This window comes from Arachis stenosperma, chromosome 1 (genome assembly GCF_014773155.1).
Source record: "Arachis stenosperma cultivar V10309 chromosome 1, arast.V10309.gnm1.PFL2, whole genome shotgun sequence".
Taxonomy (NCBI): Eukaryota; Viridiplantae; Streptophyta; class Magnoliopsida; order Fabales; family Fabaceae; genus Arachis; species Arachis stenosperma.
In genome coordinates, this window is record NC_080377.1 from 33,215,560 (window position 1) to 33,227,985 (window position 12,426).

General features: G+C 37.7%; 1 non-coding gene across 1 annotated transcript; it reads right to left on the bottom strand.

The window, feature by feature from the left end:
• Positions 1-7,639: 7,639 nt before the first annotated feature.
• Positions 7,640-7,747, bottom strand: LOC130956564 (small nucleolar RNA R71). Its single transcript, XR_009077162.1, has one exon. It is a non-coding gene; the product is annotated as a small nucleolar RNA R71 (small nucleolar RNA).
• Between the last annotated feature and the right edge of the window lie 4,679 nt (positions 7,748-12,426).

Genomic DNA, 12,426 nt, shown 5'->3' on the forward strand with positions numbered 1-12,426 from the left:
AAGGCCTAATTTTTGTGTGTAAGAAATAAAACCCAACCAAACCTAGTATATTCATCCATAATCACTAAACCATAATGTTTACCATCTAGGCTTTGAGTTCTTGTTGGACCAAATAAATCAATGTGTAGCAACTCAAGTGATCTTTTAGTAGAGATGTCTTCCTTTGGTTTAAAAGAACTTTTTATTTGTTTTCCCATTTGGCAAGCATCACATGTGATGTCTTTGTCAAACTTTATCAAAGGAAGACCTCTTACTAATTCTTTCTTTACAAGTTTGTTTATTTGAAACATACTTACATGGCCCAATCTCTTGTGCCATAACCACTTTTCAGATTCTTTAGAATGAAAATAAGCTACATTTTGATCCTTTAGTTCATCAAGAGTAAGTCCATACACATTATTAAAACGCTTGGCAATAAAAAGCACTTCATTTTTTTTCTCATTAACAACACAACATTCAAGTCTTTTGAAAGTCACTAAATATCCTAAATCACACAGCTGACTTATACTCAAAAGATTGTGCTTCAAACCACATACCAAAAATACATCATCAATGATTTCACCTACTTTTCCAACAACAATTATTTTACCTTTACCATCATCCCCAAAGGTAACAAAACCTCCATTATACTTGTTTAGTTTGATGAAATAAGTTGACCTTCCAGTCATGTGCCTTAAGCATCCACTATCCATGTACCACATGTCCTTTTTGTTCTTGGATGCTAGGCAAATCTGCATGAAGAGTTTCAAGTAGCCTTAGGTATCCAAATTAATTTGGATCCTTTGAAGTTAACCCATCTTGGTTGCCCAAGTGCATTGATATCACAAACAACATTGTAAATTTTGTTTCCTACAACCCTCTTTTCAATGAAACATTGTGCATATGAGTGACCAAATTTCTTGCAATTTACACAACGATTTTCTGATGTGTATCACTGAAATTGAAGTGAGTTGCTTTACTAGAAATGATGAAAAAGTTGAAATTTTCTGGTTTTTGGAAGAGGTGCATTTATTTTGGCAAATTGATTTTTATTAAAATTGTTCTTCTTTGCAAAAGCATTTTCACCAGAATTTTTTTGAACTTTTGGACTTTTCGAATATGAGGTTTTGTTGTAAAATGGTGGTTTCTTGAAAGCAACCTCATTTTTCGAAATGTATCCCAAACCTGGCCTATTTGAACTAGGTTCGGCTCTTGGTGAAGGTTCAGTTTCTCTTGTGTATACTTCATCAAACTTTTCTTTTAAAGTTGGAACATATCCAATACCAGATTTGATTGGTGTGGATTTAACATTTGATGAAGAAGCCACAAATTTTATAGAGTAATCATTAAAAACTGCATCTTTCTTGGCTATATAACCTAAACCAGATTTTTTAAATAATGGTCTTTGACTTGCAAGTAATTTGTCCAAGTTACTAGAACTTTGAGCAAATTTTGCTAAGTCACCATTCAGCTTTTTAATCATATCATTTAATCTTTCATTTTCAGCAATTAACTCATGAGAAGGATCTACAATGTGCTTTCCTTTCAATTTTTCAAGTTCAGATTTTAAAAATCTATTTTTTTTTCAATAATGTCCAAAGCACATTCAGTTTTCTTCACTTTTTCTTTTAAAAAATAATTTTCAGCTCTCAACACATCTCTTTCAGATCTGCATTCATTGTACTTGTCAAGCAGTTTTGAGGTATTTAAAGTGATATCATCAATAATAGCATGTAAATCATCAATGGTCAAATCATAATAATTTACCTCATCAAGATTGTTGTTTCCAGCCATGAAGCAGTCTTTATCTTCACCTTCAAATTCTTCTTCTTCATTTGAGTCATTCTCAAGATCCTCCCAAACTTCCATGAGCACTCTTTTCCTTTCCTTCTTTCCCTTGTCCTCCTTCTTGAGCTTTGGACAGTTTAGCTTGAAGTGTCCAGCCTCCTTGCAATGGTGACATGTCACCTTGCTTAAGTCTATCTTGTGTTCCTTTGAGCTTGAACCCTTGTACTTGCCCTTGTTCTTTATCATCCTTCTAAATATCCTAGCAAAAAATAAGAATTCATCATCTGAAATACCATCACTAGACTCACTATCTTTTGGTTCTACTTTTGACTTGAGGTCTATTCCCTTTTTCTTTAAGTCGGTGTTTGTGTGTGTGGTTTCATAGGCAAGGAGTTTTCTTCTCAACTCATCATAGGTTATGGGGCTTAGGTTGTTACTCTCGGTTAGGACAGTGGCAGTGGTTTCCCATTCTTTTGTGAGGCTTCTAAGGATTTTTCTCACCAAGATTTGTTCTGCATAGTTTGTACCCATAGCATCAAGGTTGTTGATTATGATTGAGAATCTCTCAAACGCTTCATCAATGCTTTCTCTATCCTTCATGTTGAACATCTCGTATTATTTTCGCAATATATCAATCCTCGTTTCTTTGACTTGTTTAGTGCCTTCGTGTGTAACTTGGAGTTTTTTCCAGATTTCTTTGGCTGTCTTGCATCTAGACAGCTTTTGGTACTCTTCAAAACTGATAGCACAGTGAAGAAGGTTGATGGCTTTAACATTCAGCTCCAACTTCTTCTTATTGTCTTCATTCCATTCAGCTTCTTCTTTTAGAGTTACCACTCCATCAGTATTTATTTTTGTTGGGATCTTAGGACCGCTCACAACGATCTTCCATATGTTGTAGTCAATTGACTAGATGAAGATCCTTATCCTTTCTTTTCAGTAGGCATAGTTCTTCCCGTTGAAGAAAGGTGGCCGATTGTTTGACTGGCCTTCAGTGAGGGTGTAGGCAACTGTTGATGTGCCCAAGTTATTCGCCATTGGATCTTTGCTCCAAGTGGTTAAGCTTGATTCTTGAGACCTTAGCTCTAGATACCAATTGAAGGTTGTGGTAGGCTTAGAGAAGGGGGGTTGAATCTATGCCTTTCTTTTAAGTTGCTGTTATGACCTTTTAAAACAAACTTTCAATTCTGATTCTTTTTGTACTCAGCAGCAGAAATTTATGAGACAATTTATGTTTGTCTCATGAATATCAGAAAACAAAACACAGCAGAGAAGAAAAAAGCTAACACCAGCATGTATCCTGGTTTGATTGCCTTGTGCTATGCAACCTACGTCCAGTCTCCTCCACAACAATAGAGGAATTTCAACTATAGTTAAAAGTATTACATACACCAATTTCACAAGATTTACCCAATCCTTTCACACTCAAGTTCTAACCTAACTTGACATTGGCTATGCTAATACCTAACTATTCACTCTTAGTGCTAACCCAACTAAGAAAGGGATACCTTATAGATATAAGATACAAGACATAGACATACCTAAAGAAATCAGAAAATAACTCTAGGCTATTGTCTCAAGTGTATCACTCAGCCTTTTTCCACTCATGGCTTTTGTTTCAGCTTTCTCACTTATGCCTTTTCTCACAAGAAATTACAGAAAGATAAACATAGAAAAGTACATTACAATCTGTAAAATATAAAGGAGATTGACTTGTACAACTTTCACTTTTTCTTGAAATAATCCTAGCAAATGTTTATTTTTTAACTTTTGGGGTTAGTTTTGTTAGTTTAACAGCTCAAAGCTAAGTGATCAATCTCTTGAACCATTTAATAGCATCCTCTTGAAATAGTTTTAGTTTCAGCGAGTCAATATATAGCAACTTTTGAAAATCCACCATAATTGATATGTAAATGAGTTTTGATTTGTAAGATAAGGGAGAAATTTTAACTAGAACTAAGATGGTGCAAGGCTAAGCAAAAATTTAAAACTTTATAAAAAAATTTAAATGATAACTTTTAATATTTGTTTAGAGTGATTCTGATAATGAAATATGAGTAGTTATACTTTATTTAAGTGAGAAAAAATTGAGAATATATTTGATTTTAAGAATAAAATAAAATAAGAGTTTGAGAACAAAATACAAGGATAGAAATACAAAAAATAAAATTGTTATATTTTATTTGATGATAAATTAGAATAAATTATGAAAGTCTAATTTATTCTCATTTTTTTTTCATTCAACAAATTTAGAAATAAAAATATAATTATAAAAAAATTAATAAAAAAATAAAAGAAAAATAAAAAATAAGTTATGTCTCTTATTAGTATATCTGACTGCATATGTTTATAGGCATGAGACATTGAGACAAGGTGATGAGCGGATAATTTGTACGCTTTTTGGCATTGTTTTTAGTATGTTTCTAGTAGGATTTAGTTATTTTTTAGTATATTTTTATTAGTTTTTAGTTAAAATTCACTTTTCTGGACTTTACTATGAGTTTGTGTATTTTTCTGTGATTTCAGGTATTTTCTGGCTGAAATTGAGGGACTTGAGCAAAAATCTGATTTAGAGACTGAAAAGGACTGCAGATGCTGTTGGATTCTGACCTCCCTGCACTCAAAGTGGATTTTCTGGAGCTACAGAAGTCCAATTGGCGCGCTCTCAACGGCGTTGGAAAGTAGACATCCTGGGCTTTCCAGCAATGTATAATAGTCTATACTTTGCCCAAGATTTGATGGCCCAAACCGGCGTTCCAAATCAGCTCAAAACTGCCCGGCGTTTAACGCCGGAACTGGCACAAGAATGGGAGTTAAATGCCCAAACTGGCACAAAAGCTGGCGTTTAACTCCAAGAAGAGTCTCTACACGAAAATGCTTCAATGCTCAGCCCAAACACACACCAAGTGGGCCCGGAAGTGGATTTTTATGTCATTTACTCATCTCTGTAAACCCTAGGCTACTAGTTCTCTATAAGTAGGACCTTTTGCTATTGTATTTTCATCTTTTGATCACTTTAGATCTTAGATCAGATCTTGGTTCTTCTGGTTCCCTCTCTGGGGCCGAGGCCAATGATCACTTTTGTTCTTATGTATTTTCAACGGTGGAGTTTCTACACACCATAGATTAAGGTGTGGAGCTCTGCTGTACCTCGAGTATTAATGCAATTACTATTGTTCTTCTATTCAATTCAGCTTGTTCTTATTCCAAGATATTCATTCGCACTCAAGAACATGATGAATATGATGATTATGTGACGCTCATCATCATTCTCACTTATGAACGCATGATTGACAACCACGTCCGTTCTACAAGCAACAAGGCTCTAATGTTTATCTCTTGGGTTCTTTAACTGGAATCTTCGTGGTATAAGCTCTAGAATTGATGGCGGCATTCAAGAGAATCCGGAAGGTCTAAACCTTGTCTGTGGTATTCTGAGTAGGATTCAATGATTGAATGACTGTGACGAGCTTCAAACTCGCGATTGTGGGGCGTTAGTGACAGACACAAAAGAATCACTGGATTCTATTCCGACATGATCGAGAACCGACAGCTGGATAGTCGTGCCATGACAGGGTGCGTTGAACATTTCCACTGAGAGGACGGGACTGTAGCCATTGACAACGGTGATGCCCAACATACAGCTTGCCATGGAAAGGAGTAAGAAGGATTGGATGAAGACAGTAGGAAAGCAGAGAGACGGAAGGGACAAAGCATCTCCATTCGCTTATCTGAAATTCTCACCAATGAATTACATAAGTATCTCTATCTTTATCTTTATGTTTTATTCATAAATCATCCATAACCATTTGAATCTGCCTGACTGAGATTTACAAGGTGACCATAGCTTGCTTCACACCAACAATCTCCGTGGGATCGACCCTTACTCGTGTAAGGCTTATTACTTGGACGACCCAGTACACTTGCTGGTTAGTTGTGCGAAGTTGTGTTTATGCCATGGTATTGAGCACCAAGTCTTTGGGGGCCAGTACTAGGGATTATTTGAGTTGTGAAAAGTAGTGATCACAATTTCGTGCACCAAGTTTTTGGCGCCGTTGCCGGGGATTGTTTCGAGTATGGACAACTGACGGTTCATCTTGTTGCTTAGATTATGTATTTATCTTCAGAGTTCTTAAGAATGAATTCTAGTGTTTCAAGGTGATGTTCTTATCATCACCAAAGCTGATTGATTCTCATCAATTTAGCTCTTGAATGCAATGTCCTGCTGAAGCTTGGCTAACCATGTCTAATTCCTTTAGACTAAAGCTTTAGACTAACATTGCATGATTCTTGGAATTCTCATTAAGAATTTTGATACATTTATTTTCTTCTTCCACTTAATTTTCAAAAAATCCAAAAAAAATTACAAAATCATAAAAAAACCAAAAATATTTTATGTTTCTTGTTGAGTCTAGTGTCTCATTTTAAGTTTGGTGTCTTGCATGCATTGTTTATTTGATCTTGGTTCTATTTTCAAGTCAATAATACAGGAAACTGAAGATTCAGTACATGCAGCAGAGGAATTATACAGAAAAAGCTGGACGTTCAAAACGCCCAGTGAAGAAGGCAGACTGGCGTTTAAACGCCAGCCAGGGTGCCTGGCTGGGCGTTTAACGCCCAAAAGGGTAGTGCTTTGGGCGTTAAACGCCAGAATGTGCACCATTCTGGGCGTTTAACGCCAGGATGGCACAAGAGGGAATATTTTGTTTTTAATGCAATCTTTTTTTAAGTTTTCAAAATTTTTCAAAATCAAATCTTTTTCAAATCAAATCTTTTCAATCAAACCTTTTTCAAAATCAATTTCTTTCCTTTTTCAAAGATACTTGCTAACAATTAATGATTTGATCCAACATTTCAAGTATGTTGCCTTTTCTGTTGAGAAATGTTTAATGTTTGAATCATATCTTTTCTTGTTAGGCAAGTCATTAATTTTTAAAATCAAATCTTTTTAAATTGTTTTTCAAATCATATCTTTTTAAATCACATCTTTTTCAAATAGTTTTCAATCATATCTTTTTGATTTCTAATTTCAAAATCTTTTTCAAAAATCACTTGATTTCTTTTCCACTCTTAGTTTTCGAAAATCAATTAGTATTTTTCAAAATGTTTTTAAAATTTTTTACTTAATTTTCGAAAAATCTCTTCCCCTCTTCTCACATCCTTCTATTTATGGAGTACCACTCCTCCTCAATGCACAATTCGAACTCTATCTCACTAAGTTCGAATTCTTCTACCTCTTCCTTCTATTTTTCTGTTCCTCTGACACCTCAAAGAACCTCTATACTGTGACATAGAGGATTCCACATTTTCTTGTTTTCTTCTCTTTCATATGAGCAGGAGCAAAGACAAAGGCATTCTTGTTAAGGCTGACCCTGAACCTGAAAGGACCTTGAAGCGAAAGCTAAGAGAAGTTAAAGCACAACTCTTTGTAGAGGACCTAACAGAATTCTTCAAAGAAGAAGAACCCATGGCAGCCGAAAACAACAACAATGTCAACAATGCAAGGAAGGTGCTGGGTGACTTCACTGCACCTACTCCCGACTTCTATGGGAGAAGCATCTCTATCCCTACCATTGGAGCAAACAACTTTGAGCTTAAGCCTCAATTGGTTTCTCTAATGCAACAGAATTGCAAGTTCCATGGACTTCCATTGGAAGATCCTCATCAGTTTTTAGCTGAATTCTTGCAAATCTGTGACACTGTCAAGACTAATGGGGTTGACCCTGAGGTCTACAGACTTATGCTATTCCCTTTTGCTGTAAGAGACAGAGTTAGAATATGGTTGGACTCACAACCTAAAGAAAGCCTGAACTCTTGGGAAAAGCTAGTCAATGCCTTCTTGGCAAAGTTCTTTCCACCTCAAAAATTGAGTAAGCTTAGAGTGGAAGTCCAAACCTTCATACAGAAGAAAGGTGAATCCCTCTATGAAGCTTGGGAAAGATACAAGCAATTGATCAGAAAATGTCCCTCTGACATGCTTTCTGAATGGAGCATCATAGGTATTTTCTATGATGGTCTGTCTGAACTGTCCAAGATGTCATTGGATAGTTCTGCTGGAGGATCTCTTCATCTGAAGAAGACGCCTACAGAAGCTCAAGAGCTCATTGAAATGGTTGCAAATAACCAATTCATGTACACTTCTGAAAGGAATCCTGTGAACAATGGGACAAATCAGAAGAAAGGAGTTCTTGAGATTGATACTCTGAATGCCATATTGGCTCAGAACAAAATATTGACTCAGCAAGTCAATTTGATTTCTCAAAGTCTGGCTGGAATGCAAAATGCACCAGGCAGTACTAAGGATGCTTCATCTGAAGAAAAAGCTTATGATCCTGAGAACCCTTCAATGGAAGAGGTGAATTACATGGGAGCCCTATGGAAACACCTATAATTCTTCATGGAGAAATCATCCAAATTTCTCATGGAAGGATCAACAGAGACCTCAACAAGGTTTCAACAATAATAATGGTGGAAGAAACAGGTTTAGCAATGGCAAGCCTTTTCCATCATCTTCTCAGCAACAGACAGAGAGTTCTAAGCAGAACTACTCTGACTTAGCAACCATGGTCTCTGATCTAATCAAAACCACTCAAAGTTTCATGACTGAAACAAGGTCTTCCATTAGGAATTTGGAGGCACAAGTGGGACAGCTGAGCAAGAAAATTACTGAACTCCCTCCTAGTACTCTTCCAAGCAATACAGAAGAAAATCCAAAAGGAGAGTGCAAGGCCATCAACATGGCCGAACTTGGAGAGGAGGAAGAGGCAGTGAACGCCACTGAGGAAGACCTCAATAGACGTCCACTGACCTCCAATGAGTTCCCCAATGAGGAACCATGAGAATCTGAGGCTCACACTGAGACCATAGAGATTCCAATGGATTTACTTCTGCCATTCATGAGCTTTGATGAGTATTCTTCCTCTGAAGAGAATGAGTATGTCACTGAAGAGCAAGTTGCTAAATACCTTGGAGCAATCATGAAGCTAAATGACAAGTTATTTGGTAATGAGACCTGGGAGAACGAACCTCCTTTGCTCACCAAGGAACTGGATGACTTGTCTAGGCAGAAATTACCTCGAAAGAGACAAGATCCTGGGAAGTTTTCAATACCTTGTACCATAGGCACCATGACCTTTAAGAAGGCTCTATGTGACCTAGGGTCAAGTGTAAACCTCACGCCTCTCTCTGTAATGGAGAAGCTAGGGATCTTTGAGGTACAAGCTGCAAGAATCTCACTAGAGATGGCAGACAATTCAAGAAAACAAGCTTATGGACTTGTAGAGGATGTTTTGGTGAAGATTGAAGACCATTACATCCCTGCTAATTTTATAATCCTAGAGACTAGGAAGTGCATGGATGAATCCATCATCCTTGGCAGACTCTTCCTAGCCACAGCAAAGGCTGTGATTGATGTTGACAGAGGAGAATTGATCATTCAAGTGAATGAAGAATCCTTTGAGTTTAAGGCTCAAGGATATCCCTCTGTCACCATGGAGAGGAAGCATGAAGAGCTTCTCTCAAAACAGAGTCAAACAGAGCCCCCACAGTCAAACTCTAAGTTTGGTGTTGGGAGGTCACAACCAAATTCTAAGTTTGGTGTTGAACCCCCACATTCAAACTCTAAGTTTGGTGTTGGGAGGTTCCAACATTGCTCTGAATATCTGTGAGGCTCCATTAGAGCCCTCTGTCAAGCTACTGACATTAAAGAAGCGCTTGTTGGGAGGCAACCCAATGTTATATTTTATCTATTTTCCTTTGTTATTTTATGTTTTCTGTAGGTTGATGATCATGAGAAGTCACAAAATCAATTGAAAAAGCAAAAAACAGAATGAAAAATAGAAAGAAAAATAGCACACCCTGGAGGAAGATCTTACTGGCGTTTAAACGCCAGTAAGGGCAGCAAATGGGCGTTTAACGCCCAGTCTGGCACCATTCTGGGCGTTTAACGCGAGAAAGGGGCACCAGACTGGGGTTAAACGCCAGGAAAGGGCAAGAAGCTGGCGTTAAACGCCAGAAATGGGCACCAGCCCAGCGTTTAACGCCAGAATTGGCACATAGAGCAATTTTGCTCGCCACTTGGTGCAGGGATGACTTTTCCTTGACACCTCAGGATCTGTGGACCCCACAGGATCCCCACCTACCCCACCACCCTCTCTCTTCTTCTTCACCCATTCACCAATCACCTCAACACCTCTTCCCCAAAAACCCTTCACCTATCAAATCCCATCTTTCTCTTCACCACTCACATCCATCCTTCATAAAACCCCACCTACCTCACCATTCAAATTCAAACCACTTTCCCACCCAAACCCACCCTCCCATAGCCGAACCCTACCCCTCTCTTCACCCCTATATAAACCCATCTTCACTCCTTCATTTTCACACACCCTAAACACTACTTCTCCCCCTTTGGCCGAACCATACGCCATCTCCATCTCCTCTATTTCTTCTTCTTCTACTCTCTTCTTTCTTCTTTTGCTTGAGGACGAGCAAACCTTTTAAGTTTGGTGTGGTAAAAGCATTGCTTTTTATTTTTTCATAACCATTTATGGCATCCAAGGCCGGAGAAACCTCTAGAAAGAGGAAAGGGAAGGCAAAAGCTTTCACCTCCGAGTCATGGGAGATGGAGAGATTCATCTCAAGGGTGCATCAAGACCATTTCTATGAAGTTGTGGCCATGAAGAAGGTGATCCCCGAGATCCCTTTCAAACTCAAAAAGGGTCAACTTTGATCAAAGGTTGGACCAAGTCCTCATAAACATTTGTGAAGAGGGCGCTCAATGGAAGAGAAACTCAAGAGGGAAGCCATTTCAACTAAGAAGGCATGACCTCAAGCCCATCACTAAGAAAAGGATGGAGCAAACAAGAGATTCCACTCATCATGAAATCCCTGAAATACCTCAAGGGATGCACTTTCCTCCACAAAACTATTGGGAGCAAATCAACACCTCCCTAGGAGAATTGAGTTCCAACATGGGACAACTAAGGGTAGAGTACCAAGAACATTCCATCCTCCTCCATGAAATTAGAGAAGATCAAAGAATCATGAGAGAGGAGCAACAAAGGCAAGGAAGAGACATTGAGGAGCTCAAGCACTCCATAAGACCTTCAAGAGGAAGAACAAGCCGCCACCACTAAGGTGGACCCGTTCTTTAATCTCCTTGTCCTTCATTTTTCTGTTTTTCGAAAAATCTATCCTTATGTTTATCTATGTTTGTGTCTTGTGATCATTAGTGTCTTAGTGTCTATGCCTTAAAGTTATGAATGTCCTATGAATCCATCACCTTTCTTAAATGAAAAATGTTCTTAATTGAAAAAGAGAAGAATTGCATGAATTTTGAATTTTATAACAGATTAATTATTTTGATGTGGTGGCAATACTTTTGTTTTCTGAATGTATGCTTAAACAGTGCATATGTCTTTTGAATTTGTTGTTCATGAATGTTAAAATTGTTGGCTCTTGAAAGAATGATGAAAAAGGAGACATGTTACTGAGGATCTGAAAAATCATAAAAATGATTCTTGAAGCAAGAAAAAGCAGTGAATTCAAAAAAAAACGAAAAAAAAATAAAAAAGAAGAGAAAGAAAGAGAAAAAGAAAGAAAAAGAAAGAAATAAAGTTGTGATCCAAGGCAAAAAGAGTGTGCTTAAGAACCCTGGACACCTCTAATTGGGGACTCTAGCAAAGCTGAGTCACAATCTGAAAAGGTTCACCCAATTATGTGTCTGTGGCATGTATGTATCCGGTGGTAATACTGGAAGACAGAGTGCTTTGGGCCACGGCCAAGACTCATAAAGTAGCTGTGTTCAAGAATCATCATACTTAACTAGGAGAATCAATAACACTATCTGGATTCTGAGTTCCTATAGAAGCCAATCATTCTGAATTTCAAATGATAAAGTGAGATGCCAAAACTGTTCAGAGGCAAAAAGCTAAAAGCCCCGCTCATCTAATTAATACTGATCTTTATAGATATTTTTGGAATTCATTGCATATTCTCTTCTTTTTATCTTATTTGATTTTCAGTTGCTTGGGGACAAGCAACAATTTAAGTTTGGTGTTGTGATGAGCGGATAATTTGTACACTTTTTGGCATTGTTTTTAGTATGTTTCTAGTAGGATTTAGTTAGTTTTTAGTATATTTTTATTAGTTTTTAGTTAAAATTCACTTTTCTGGACTTTACTATGAGTTTGTGTGTTTTTTTGTGATTTTAGGTATTTTCAGGCTGAAATTGAGGCACTTGAGCAAAAATCTGATTCAGAGACTGAAAAGGACTGCAGATGCTGTTGGATTCTAACCTTCCTGCACTCGAAGTGGATTTTCTGGAGCTACAGAAACCCAATTGGCGCACTCTCAACGGCATTGGAAAGTAGACATCCTGGGCTTTCCAGCAATGTATAATAGTCCATACTTTGCCCAAGATTTGATGGCCCAAACCGGCGTTCCAAATCAGCTCAAAATTGCCCGGCGTTTAACACCGGAACTGGCACAAGAATGGGAGTTAAATGCCCAAACTGGCACAAAAGCTGGCGTTTGACTCCAAGAAGAGTCTCTACACGAAAATGCTTCAATGCTCAGCCCAAACACACACCAAGTGGGCCCGGAAGTGGATTTTTATGTCATTTACTCATCTCTGTAAATCCTAGGCTACTAGTTCTC